Source organism: Pseudophryne corroboree, chromosome 4 (assembly GCF_028390025.1).
Source record: "Pseudophryne corroboree isolate aPseCor3 chromosome 4, aPseCor3.hap2, whole genome shotgun sequence".
Classification (NCBI taxonomy): domain Eukaryota; kingdom Metazoa; phylum Chordata; class Amphibia; order Anura; family Myobatrachidae; genus Pseudophryne; species Pseudophryne corroboree.
In genome coordinates this window covers 88,346,565-88,359,311 of record NC_086447.1, presented here as the reverse complement: position 1 = coordinate 88,359,311, position 12,747 = coordinate 88,346,565, and the positions used below count along the sequence as shown (strand labels likewise).

At 52.7% G+C, this 12,747-nt stretch overlaps 1 protein-coding gene across 2 annotated transcripts in view; it reads left to right on the top strand.

The window, feature by feature from the left end:
• Positions 1-12,747, top strand: part of TNFRSF21 (TNF receptor superfamily member 21) — a 162,668-nt gene that overhangs the window by 18,819 nt on the left and 131,102 nt on the right. The window lies entirely within an intron of this gene.

Here is a 12,747-nt window from a genome sequence, read left to right as displayed (position 1 = left end):
GAAACGCAGGCGTGGCTTGTCGAAGGCAGGGCGTGTTCGTGACGTCAAAACAGGAACTAAACAGTCTGAAGTGATCGTAAGCTAGGAGTAAGTCTCGAGCTGCTCAGAAACTGCACAATCTATTTTTGTAGTAGCGGTGCGATCCTTTTGTTCGCACTTCTGCTAAGCTAAGATACACTCCCAGAGGGCAGCGGCTTAGCGTTTGTACGGCTGCTAAAAGCAGCTAGCGAGCGAACAACTCGGAATGAGGGCCCATGTGCACTGCAGGTGTGGCAGATATGACATGTGTAGAGAGAGTTAGATTTGGGTGGGTTATATTGTTTCTGTGCAGGGTAAATACTTGCTGCTTTATTTTTACACTGTAAATTAGATTTCAGTTTGAATACACCCCGCCCAAATCTAACTCTCTCTGCACATGTTACACCTGCCACCCCTGCAGTGCACATGGGTGGTCATTCCGAGTTGTTCGCTCACTAGCAGTTTTTAGCAGCCGTGCAAACGCTATGCCGCCTCCCACTGGGAGTGTATTTTAGCTTAGCAGAAGTGCGAATGAAAGGATCGCAGAGCGGCAGCAATTTTTTTGTGTGCAGTTTTAGAGTAGCTCAATACCTACTCAGCGCTTGCGATCACTGCAGACTGTTCAGTTCCTGTTTTGACATCACAAACACGCCCTGCATTCGCCCAGCTACGCCTGCGTTTTTCCGAACACTCCCTGAAAACGGTCAGTTGACACCCAGAAATGCCTTCTTCCTGTCAATCACTCTGCGGCCAGCAGTGAGACTGAAATGCTTCGCTAGACCTTGTGTGAAACTACATTGTTCTTTGTAATAGTACGACACACGTGCGCATTGCTCCGCATGCGCAGAAGTGCCATTTGTTTGCCTCATCACTGCGCAGCGGACGAATGCTGCAAGCGATCAACTCGGAATGACCCCCATGGTTTTGGCCAACCGCTAACAAATTTGCTGCTGCGATCAACTCAGAATTAGGCCCCATATGCACTGCAGGGGGAAGGCAGATATAACAGGTGCAGAGAGAGTTAGATTTGGGTGGGTTATTTTGTTTCTGTGCAGGGTAAATACTGGCTGCTTTATTGTTACACTGCAATTTAGATTTCAGTTTGAACACACCCCACCCAAATCTAACTCTCTCTGCACATGTTACATCTGCCCCCCCCCCCCCCCCCCCCCCCCTGCAGTGCATTTAGTTTCGCCCATTAGCTAACAAAAATTGCTGCTGCGATCAGATCTGAATTAGGCCCTAGGCCCTTTATATACATACTTATATAAATATGTTTATCTCTACTTCCCTCTCTCCTTCCCCCCACACAACTCACAGTCAGGGCCGGCGATAGGGGGGGTCAAAGGAGACACCTGTACTGGGCCCCAAGTATCAAAGGGGCCCCAAGGATACACCACTTAGTGCCCGGCATGGATGTGAGCCGTCTTGTCCAAATAAGGCAGCGTGCTGTAGGCAGTGTGGCATACCTCCCAGACTTTTCAATGTAAGGGGTCGGGACCCTCGCATGACAAAGCCACGCCCGACCTGAAAAAGGGGTGTGGCCTCTGGTGGGAGGGACTTTGCTTATGCCCAGATGGCTGGAGACGGTTTTCCATCATTTTGGGAGCGTGGCCAGCGCTCCCCGAGCAGCTGGGCAGTCCCCTTCCAATACTTAACAGATGCCGTGCGTACGGCATGTGTTCAGAGATCACTCGCTGCTTTGCAGAGCAGAGCAGCGGGTGATCAAAGGCTCCCCCCAACTGCGGGGGATAGCGGGACAGTGTCCAAATAGCGGGACAGTTGGGAGGTATGGTGTGGGTGCAGCCTCAGCGTGACAGGAGCCTTGTTGTAAGCAGTTATGGGACATGGCAGCAGCTCTGTTGGTCAGGATTTCCGTGCCCTGTCCTGGCCTCTTCTTGTCACCTGCTGCGCGGTGTGAGGGTCTGGATACTGGGGAGTGCAGTACAGGTGAGTCTCTTCCTGGGGTAAGAGTGGATTGGTGAGAGGATACAGGGCTTTGGAATGGGGTGGGGGAGCTGGGAATGCGGCACGGAGTCATTGGGGACTCCACCTCGCAGCTGTGCTTTCAGCGTCTGTTATCTTCACCCTGCCCGTTTCAGTAGGAAGTGGCAGGGTGCGGGCGAGATGTGGGAGAGCCACCTACCCTTCCGGGGTTGCAGGGGACTACCCCAAAAATCGCAAGTCTCCCTCAGCTTCCAGGAAGGTAGGCAAGTATGGGATACAGCAAACATTGCAATTTGCTTGTGATGCCTCCCGCCACTGTCTGCATGCATATCAGCATTTACTAACGCCGAACGCATGAAGAGAATCACAAAGGACAGCTCTTGCAGAAAGAGCAGTTCTCTGTAATGATAGGACTTCCAGGTTTAGGTGTATGAGTGACGCATGTGTGTGTGTGTGTGTGGGGGGGGGGGGGGGTATAGCTGGGAGGATAGGACTGGAAGGGTCAGTGCGATAGTCCAGTCCGCCGTATCCATCTCCCGGAATCTATCACATTCCCGTGCCTGGTGCAATTACAGTACATGGGCAAAGTGCATTTCGTCAGAATGTCAGCAGCAGGGCAAGCGATAGGTTTTATACCCACTCTATAGGTATTGTGGACACCCACGAGTGGGAATAGCCCTGGCCCAGCTGTCGGCATTCTTGGTGGTCGGGATATTAACTACATCACATTTAGCTTAGTGACCTAGAGAGAAACTGAGGAAAGCATGATCTCAATGTGACATCAGGGAGAGGAGCAATAAAGGAAAATCCAGACGCTTGACACTTGACACTCGGCGCGTGTATACATATATTGCGCACCCTGAAAAACGCTCCGGGCTGCTTTTTTATCGGCAGCTTAACATGACTTGCTCAAGGGTTAGTAGCCCCAAGCGTCTTCATGTGTTAATCCCTGCAAATATTATTTACAAAGAAACGTTGTAATCATTGTGTACAATATAAAATATACATGAAAATATTAGATGGCACTACTGTATTAGTTCATCTGAGCAATAACAGACATCCACGCAGGCAAACGCTAGTAGGTATAACAGTGTGGGTTACAGTATACTGATATATAGCTGTATAGTAGGTGTTACAGTATATAGGTATATAGCTGTGTAGGTATATGCAGTGTACTGTAGGTATTACATTATATAGGTATATATCAGGGGTGGTCTTCAGTTTGCCGGCGGCCAGGCTCCCGACGGCCAGCATACCGGCGCCAAAATCCCGACCGCCGGCATACCGACGGCTGGCATACCGACAGCTTTTCTCCCTCTTGGGAGTCCACGCCCCCCTGGAGGGAGAATAGATAGCGTGTACCCACAAGGGGCTCATTTGCGCTCGCCCAGCTGTCGGTATGCCGGCGGTTGGGATTCCAGCGCCAGTATGCTGGCCGCCGGGAGCCCAACCGCCGGCATAACATACTACACCCATATGTCAGTGTACTACTGCTGATGTAACAGTATAGGTATGTGGCAGTGTAGGTATTACAGTGTATAGGCATATAGCCATACCTCCCAACTGTCCCGAACTCAGCGGGACAGTCTCACTATTCGGACACTGTCCCCATGTCCCTCCCGCAGGTCGCAGTGATGAGACCACGCCCACTTCTGATGAAGCCCCACCCCTCAAATGGAGCCCCACCCCCCATTTTTGGGCGCGACCCTGCTACAGTGGCATAGGGCTTTTTTTGCGTTTTTTATTTTGCTGGAATGCATATAAGTTGCAACGCGATGCAACTAAGACGCACCAGCAGACGAATTAATTTATTATGTCACTTGTATATCTGTGTGTGACGAGTCTGTGAATCTGCATACGAAGGGCTACGCCGCTGCTTTTTTCCAATATCAGTTCAGTTGTGCTCCAAATACAGTCTCAGTCCCACGCACTATACACGTGTAATATATCAAATGATTTGAGTATGTTGGACCGGCGATCAGGAGACTGCCTGCCACAATACCGACGGTGGGATCCCAGCATTTAGATACCCAGAGGGGGAGGGAGCGCAGCAAAGTCCCTTGCTGTGCGCTCAGCGGTGAGCTGCGCTCGCCACACGTTGTGTTCCCACTATAGGTGTCGTGGACACCCACAAGTGGGTAAAGTCCCTGTTCCCCATCGGGATAGTGAGTGTTCGGGATGTAGTTGCCGGTATTGTGGCCAGCGGTCTCCTGACCGCCAGTCACATAACTACATCCCCTATCAAATTACTCAGCGCAATCTCCTAGTGCGTCCTAGCTGCATCGCATTGTGACACAGGACCTGGCGGCTCACTCACACCAGGCATCTCATGCTGTGTGGTGTATTGAGCCTAGATGTATGAGGACACATCTGTATTACAGTATAGGTATATGGCACTGTAGGTACAGTATAACAGTATAGGCATGTACGTAGCAGTGTAGGTGTTATAGTAGTGCAGGTACTACAGTATATAGGTATATGGCAGCATACGTACTGTAGGTGTTATACTACATACTGCACTTATATTCAGGGCCGAATTTAGGGGTCTGGCCGCCCCTAGGCACATTATTGTCCCCCCCCCCCTCCCCTCCTTTCATCATGTCATTACCCCCTTCTTTTCGGGTGCCAGTCCGGATGCCTCGAGACCACCAAAGCAGACCCAACCTCACCCCACTACCAACTACTGGACCACAATTTGCTGCCCGTTGTCTTACCACCATCATTTGCTACATAAAATGAAAATAAATAAATATGTGTGTGTGTGTGTATATATATACTAGGTGATTCATCGCGCCCTACGGGCGCTCTTCACACCGTCGTTAGGGGCTACGCCCCGTTAACCCCTGCAGGCCTTTAAACATACGCAGCCCGGTAGATAATAGATCCAGAAATTCAGGGCAGTATAGAGGGCATACAGAAATGGTGTCCGGTTGAGAAAAGATAGAGAGATGTCAGGGGTGCGGGAATGTACAGAAATGCTGTGCGATCGGTAAAGGATAGGGAGAGTCAGGGTGGTAGGTAGAGGATAAAGAGAGGGAAGGTGTTAGAGAGAAAATACCGTTGCGAGAATTTTTTTTTATGCCAGTGGGTAAATATTGCAAGGGGGAAGGGCGTGCGATTGTCAAGGGGGCGTAGCCCTTTGTGAGGGCGTGCAGAGTGGCCGCAGGGCACAATGAATAACATAGTGTAGTTTATACTGCTAGTGTCTGCATCATGAAGTACCAGATGAGTAACAGCAATGCACTGTAGATAAGACACCCAAGTGCTGTGGCCACAGGTAGCAGAGCCGCTTATACACACAATACCCACAGGCAGCAGAGTCGCTTATACACACAATACCCGCAGGTAGCAGAGGCGCTTATACACACAGTGCCCACAGGCAGCAGAGTCGCTTATACACACAATACCCGCAGGTAGCAGAGCCGCTTATACACACAATGGCCACAGGTAGCAGAGTCGCTTATACACACAATACCCACAGGCAGCAGAGCCGCTTATACACACAATACACACAGGCAGCAGAGTCGCTTATACACACAATACCCGCAGGTAGCAGAGGCGCTTATACACACAATGGCCACAGGTAGCAGAGCCGCTTATACACACAATACCCACAGGCAGCAGAGCCGCTTATACACACAATACCCACAGGCAGCAGAGTCGCGTATACACACAATACCCGCAGGTAGCAGAGGCACTTATACACACAGTGCCCACAGGCAGCAGAGCCGCTTATACACACAATACCCACAGGCAGCAGAGTCGCGTATACACACAATACCCGCAGGTAGCAGAGGCACCTATACACACAGTGCCCACAGGCAGCAGAGTCGCTTATACACACAATACCCGCAGGTAGCAGAGGCGCTTATACACACAATGGCCACAGGTAGCAGAGGCGCTTATACACACAATACCCACAGGTAGCAGAGGCGCTTATATACACAGTGCCCACAGGGGGTGTAGTACTGGTGCCCGGCGGTCTCCTGACCGCCGGTCACCTTACCGAAGCCAGGATCCCGGCAGCATACCGACGCCGGGATCCCGTCGGGGAGGGGCGAGTGCAGCAAGCCCCTTGCGGGCGCGCTGCGCTCGGGTTCTATTTCCACTCTATGGGTGTCGTGGACACCCACGAGTGGAAATAGTCCCTGTTGGTCGGCATGCCGACCATCGGGATAGTGAGCCGTCGGGCTTATGGAGGAGGTCATGTGACTGTCGGTCAGCTGACCGGTGGTCACATGAATACCACCCCCCACAGGTAGTAGAGGCGCTTATACACACAGTGACGACAGGTAGCAGAGGCGCTTATACACAAAATGGACACAGGTAGCAGAGCCGCGTATACACACAATACCCACAGGTAGCAGAGCCGCGTATACACACAATACCCACAGGTAACAGAGTTGGTTCTCACAATGGCCACAGGTAGCAGCGCCACTTATACACAATGGCCACAGGTAGCAGTGTTGCTTATACACACAATGGCCACTGGTAGCAGCGCCACTTATACACACAGTGCCCACAGGTAGCAGAGTTGGTTCTACACACAATGGCCACAGGTAGTAGCTGCGTTTATACACACGGTGGTCACAGGTAGCAGCGCCACTTATACACAATGCCCACAGGTAGTAGAGCCGCTAATACACATAATGGGCACAGGTAGCAGAGCCGCTTATACACACAGTGCCCACAGGTAGCAGAGTTGGTTCTACACACAGTGGCCACAGGTAGTAGCTGCGTTTATACACACAGTGGCCACAGGTAGCAGCGCCACTTATACAAAATGCCCACAGGTAGCAGTGTCGCTTAGACACAGAATGGCCACAGCATTAGTGTTTCTTATTAATCCAATGTCCATTGGTAGCAACTATACTCACAGAAGTTCAGTGCGTGTGGGGGGGGGTTTGGAAAGGGGGTGGGTTCAGTGAGGTGCCTATCCGTGCCGCTGATCACCCCGATTCAGGGAATCCCTTGTAGCGGCTACAGATGGTGTCCGAGGTGCTACGTGTGGTGGAGGGGTGGGTGTGGGAGGGGGTCCAGAGGTATTGCGGGTGGCGGAGGGGTGGGTGCAGGGGCACGGATGGCGGAAAGGGTGCAGAGGTGCTGTGTGTGGGGGAGGGGGAGGTGTGGAGGGGGCGCAGATGGGGGAGGGGGTCTAGAGGTGCTGCGGGGAGGGGCGGGTGCGGGTGGGAAGTGTAGATGCTGTTGGTGGGGGAGGGGTGGGTGCGAGGGAATGTGGATGAAAGAGGGGGTATGGAGGTGATGTGTGTGTGGGAGGGGCGATGTAGGTGGGTGCGTTTGGAGGTGCAGGGGGGGTGAGCTTAGGTGATGGGTTTCAGAAGTGCTGTGGGTGGGGGAGGTGTGGGATGGCACGGATCGGGGATGTAGATGCTGTGGATGGGGGAGGGGTGGCTGCGGGCGAGCTGTGGATGGGGGAGGGAGTCCGGAGGTGCTTTGGGTGGGGGTCCAGAGGTGTTGTGGGTGGGGGAGGGGCAGGTGTGGGAGGTCCATAGATGGGGAGGGTGTCTGTAGATAATGCGGGTGGGTAGGTGCTGTAGTTGGGGGAGTGGTGGGTGCGGGGGTGTTGCGGTGGGGTAGGTGATCTGGATGGGGTAGGTGATCTGGATGTGTGGTAGCCAGGGGAGGGGCGGGTGCGGGGTTGGCAAGGATGGGGGAGGGGGTCCGTGGGTGCTGTGGATGAGTGAGGGGTGGGTGCGGGATTACGGCGGTGGGTGGGGGAGGGTGCCGGTGCGGGGATACCGTGGTCGGGGTAGGGCCGGGGGTGCTGCTGCGGCGGGTGGGGGAGGGGCAGGGGTGTGGCGGTGGGGGAGGGGTGGGTGTGGGGATTCTGCGGGCGGTGCGCCAGGGGTGGGGGCGTGAGGGGGTGCGGATGGGGTCTGTAGATGCTGCTGGTGGTGGAGGGGCAGGTACGGGAGCCTGTGGATGAAGGAGGGGGTCTGGAGGTGCTGTGCGTGGGGGAGGGCCGATGTAGTGGGGGTGCGTAGGGGGAGGTGGGGTTGCAGGGGGGGGGGGGTTGGGTTGTAGAAGTGCTGGGGGTGGGGGAGGTGTGGGTGCGGGATGGGGTATGTAGATGCTGTGGGTGGCTGCAGGGGAGCCGTGGATGGGGGAGGGGGTCCTGAGGTGCTGTGGGTGGTGGTCCAGAGGTGCTGGGGGCGGGGGAGGTCCGCGAATGGGGGAAGGTGTCTATAGATGATGGGGTGGGGGAGTTGCTGTGGGTGGGGGAGTAGCGGCTGCGGGGGTGTGATGGGGGTACGGATGCGGCAGGAGAGGGGCGGATGGGGGAGGGGATCCAAGGGCGCTGTAGGTGGGTGAGGGGTGGGTGTGTGGTTACCGCAGTTGGAGAGGGCCAGCTGTGGTGGTGTTGGGGATGGTGGAGGGGCAGGTGGGTGGGTGTTGTGGGGGAGGGGAGGGGTGGGTGCAGGGGTGGTGTGGTTGGGTGGGTGCGAGGGTGCCACTTTTGCGTGTGCGTTTGGGGGGGTTCTGCAGGTAGGGGAGGGGGTGCTGTGCATAGGGGAGGGGCGGGGGTGCCATGGGTGGGGGCTTGGGAGCAGGGGTGATGCGGGTGTGGGAGGGGCGGGGGGGCTGGGGGAGAGGCTGGTGTGGGAGTGCCGTGGGTGCCGTAGTTGGTGGAGCAGAAGCAGGGGTGCTGCGGATGGGGGAGGGGCAGATGCGGTGGTGGTGCGGGTGGGGTGGAGGGTGCTGGGATGTAGCGGGGGGAGAGGTGGGTATGGGGGTGTGGGAGGGCCGGGGGTGCCACGGGTGGGGAGTGCTGCAGGTGTGGGAGCTACGGTTGGGGGCGGGAGTGCCGCGGGGGGGCTGCAGGGGTGGGGGGCGGATGCAGTGGGTGCCGCAGGTGGGGTGCCGCGGGTGTTGGTGCTACTGGTGGGGGAGCATGCGGGAGTGCCGTGGGTGTTGTTGCTACTGGTGGGGGAGCGGGCGGGGGGCCGCGGGTGTTAGTGCTACGGGTGGGTGGGGGGCGAGTGCGGCTGTCAGTAGCCTTCTACTGTATAGTAGCATTTTCCCCTGAACTCTGCGGCAGCTGCAAGACTGAGGCGGTTAGTAAGAGTCCCGCTTACAGTCAGCGGCTGCAGTGTCACCTGACTCCCTGGGAGACACGTCTCTCGCACAGCTACTATACCCAGGCTCGTGGCCAGCAGCAGCAACGTCACACCGTGACGTCACCCGGGCACAATACAGCAACACTGCAGCAGCTGGTAGAACAGTGACGTCACCCGGACAATAATACATTAATACTGCTGCAGCATTGCATCACACAGTGACGTCGCCCGTGCGGCTGACATGAACAGTCACATCCCGGACTTACAGTACTGCACCACATAGCAGATCCCTATGGCCGCGGTGTTTTGACATAGGAGGGAGAGAGAATATCTTCCCGATCCCGAGGGCGCCTGTGTAACGCAGTGGTGGGGCTAGGAGTAGTCACTGGCTATTCTATTTAATGATCCGCAATAGGTGAGGGGCGGGAGGCAGGGTGAGATAGGAAACCCGTCCATGTCACTGCCATACCTCCTAACTTTTCTCTTTTTGAAAGCGTGACACACGCGCGGCGAAGCTCCCGAAAAGGGGGCGTTGCCTACGAAAAGGGGGCGTGGCTTCGCGGGAGGACCCGCGATCGCGAGCCACGTCCCCGTTTTCGTCACTGAAGGGGCATGCCCAGCGCTCTGTGAGCTGCTGGCATGCCCCCTCTCCCTCTGTCTCCAATGAATAGACGCTGTGCGCATGCGCACAGCGTCTATTCACCGCACGTGTGTGACAGCAGCTACTGCCGCGGGAGCCCCGGGTACTGGCTGTATATATACAGTGCTGCGGCTGGGGTAGTGTTAGCAGCGGGACAGCGTGTCACCATGTGGTAGCCGCCCCGCGGAGTACAGTGACCAGGAGCCGGCAGCACTGCAGCTGCAGGGAGTGTACGGGGAGGAGAGAGACAGGGGAGTGGGCGGAGACAGGGAGGAGACTGGGCGGGCTGAGGGAGGGGACTGTTTCTGGTAGATCTGTGACTGTGACTCCGCCCAGCGTTACGGCACAGAGTCACAGATGTAGCCAAATATATAGGAGATAAGCAGTGGACCGGCGGGTGTAGACGAAAGTTAATTATAACTGAAACGTAAACACAGTCAAGAGCATTAGTCTCTTTTTGTACCGCCGCTGATAACGTCCCGGTTGAGTGCCGCCGGTCCACTGCTTCTACATTCGCTCACAGCGTTGGCACCAGGGCAACTAATAGGGAGGATTTGAGTGCCGGTAAGGAAACCAAATATTATATATATATATAATATGTTGAGACTTACAGACAGGAGTTGGTCAAATTCAAGAGACAAAAACTTATAACAGCCCAGAAGGACTATCAGGAGGGACGTGTCTATAGTTGGGTAAACTATCCTGATGGCAGATGACAGCCGAGACGAGGCTTTAGACAGAAACCACATAGAGCATATGGGACTGATACATCCAGTGGTGAATATACCTCACAAAGTGAGAATGAGATATCGGAAGGAGCCCAAGTGGTAAAGCCCCCTTTAGGGGTAAATACCCGGGCCATGAGAGGAGCCAAATCAAACACAGCACCAGGCGCAGTAAGCAAAATGAAAGAATCTTCAAAAAAAGAACTGCCAAAACAAAGAAAACAACGTGATCTTTAATTTATCAGGACGGACCCTTACAACAGATGAACTGTCAGTTCTTAACAAGGGTCTGTCATTTGTGCCGTCCACAGAATTTGATGACTTTCAGTGGAAAATCGACTCCTATAAAGTGAATAGGAGGTTACGGTTCAAGGAACATTTTTCACAACAATCACTTCCTACGAAAAGGTCGGAAGTACTGATGAAATTAAAGAAACGTTCAAATTTTGATCCCATCACTGCTAACACTTCTTTAAAATGCTTTACTAGAGTTTTGGACTCTAAGGTGGGGGAGTCGGTAAAATCTAAGAATAAATGTAAACCAAATTTGTCCAAATGTGAAAGAGAAGCACTGGTTGCCCTCAGTAAGGATCAGAATATTGTGATACGCCCGGCCGATAAGGGGGACGGGATCGTAATTGAAGATTTATGTCAATACAAGGCAGAAGCGTATAGACAGCTGCTGGACACTACTGTATATAGACGTTTATTGACAGATCCGACTGAAAAGTACAATAGTGAATTAAGAGATGTTATAGCAGTGGCAGTTCACAATAACTTGATCTCCGTGGAGGTACAGGAGGCATTGATACAGGATTTCCCGGTGGCACCAGTTTTTTATACTATACCCAAATTCATAAGGATGCAAATGTTCCACCGGGACGTCCGATCATTGCCACCCGTAACTCTGTCTATTATAAAGTCTTGCAGTATCTTGACCATTATTTCCAACCGGTGATTCTGGCACAGTCCACCTACCTTAAGGACACTACCTCATTAATTAATAAATTACAGCAGCTAACAAATCCCCATTTACTGTGCACGCTAGATGTAGTTAGCCTCTACACCAACATCCCACACGATAGAGGTGTGGAGGCGGCTAGACGTTCACTATCTAGTAGTTCTTTATACAATGACCAGATTTAAAATTCTTTTTGGAATTGCTACTTCTCACATTAATCTGTAACTATTTCTTGTTCGACAATAAGTGGTTTAAGCAACTGCAGTGGTGCGCGATGGGTAGTTGCGTTTCCCCTGCATTTGCCAACTGTTTTATGTTCGAGGTAGAGAGGGACCTATTTTTCATGGATTTAGAAAGTGCCAGTAAGATTTTATTCTTTGTCAGATATATAGATGACCTGTTCCTCATTTGGTCGGGTACCGAGGAAAAGTGAAATAAGGTTATCACAGATATAAACCAACGTGACGCCAATATTAAGTTTACCACCACGATTAGTGGAGAAAGAGTTAATTATCTTGACGTGGAAATATCTGTGAGGGAAGGTCAGTTACATGCTAACCTGTATAAGAAACCCACTGACAAGAATACGTTGTTACAGGCATCAAGTTTTCACCCAGCTTCCACAAAGTTTAGCTTACCGTATTCACAGTTTTTAAGGGTTCACAGAATCTCGGATGACTTAACTAAAACTGAGTCTGAGATTAATACTATGGCCCTGAGATTTAAAGCTAGAGGATATGATTGGGGTGAGCTTATGAAAACTAAGGCCAGAGTTTTAAAAGTAAATAGAAGGGACCTTCTACAGGAGACACTGCCGAAACCAGGTACTATGGAGAATAAAATTCCAGTTGTCCAAAGATTCTCCTCAGCCAGTAAGGACATCTAGACATGCTATGGTCAATTATGTCCTCAGATAAATAATTGAGTTCATTGAAGAATATATCTTTACTGCCTAGGTATACTAGAAATAGGAATTTGAAGGATTACTTAGTACACAATGATATTTCATCCTAAAAACCGAGGCCCCAGTACACATTTCTGACTAAAAAACCAGGGTGCTACAATGTGTTGGCTGCACAACATGCAGCTACATGGAGGTAGGCAGGGTCGGACTGGCCCACAGGGAAACAGGGGAAACCACCGGTGGGCCCTACTGCCTGTGGGCCCTCCTTCTCTTCTAGGGATCAAGTTCCAGACTATCCTAGTGCACTGGATTTATGCATTATACATATATTACATTATACTTCACAATAATTTGGTTTATTATATATTTACCAAGGGGCACAGAACATGCACTTTGTAATGGTTAGTCAAACCTCTGTGGTGGCTGGCCACGCCCCCACTGGAACCTGGCCACACCTTTAAGCATGGGCCAGT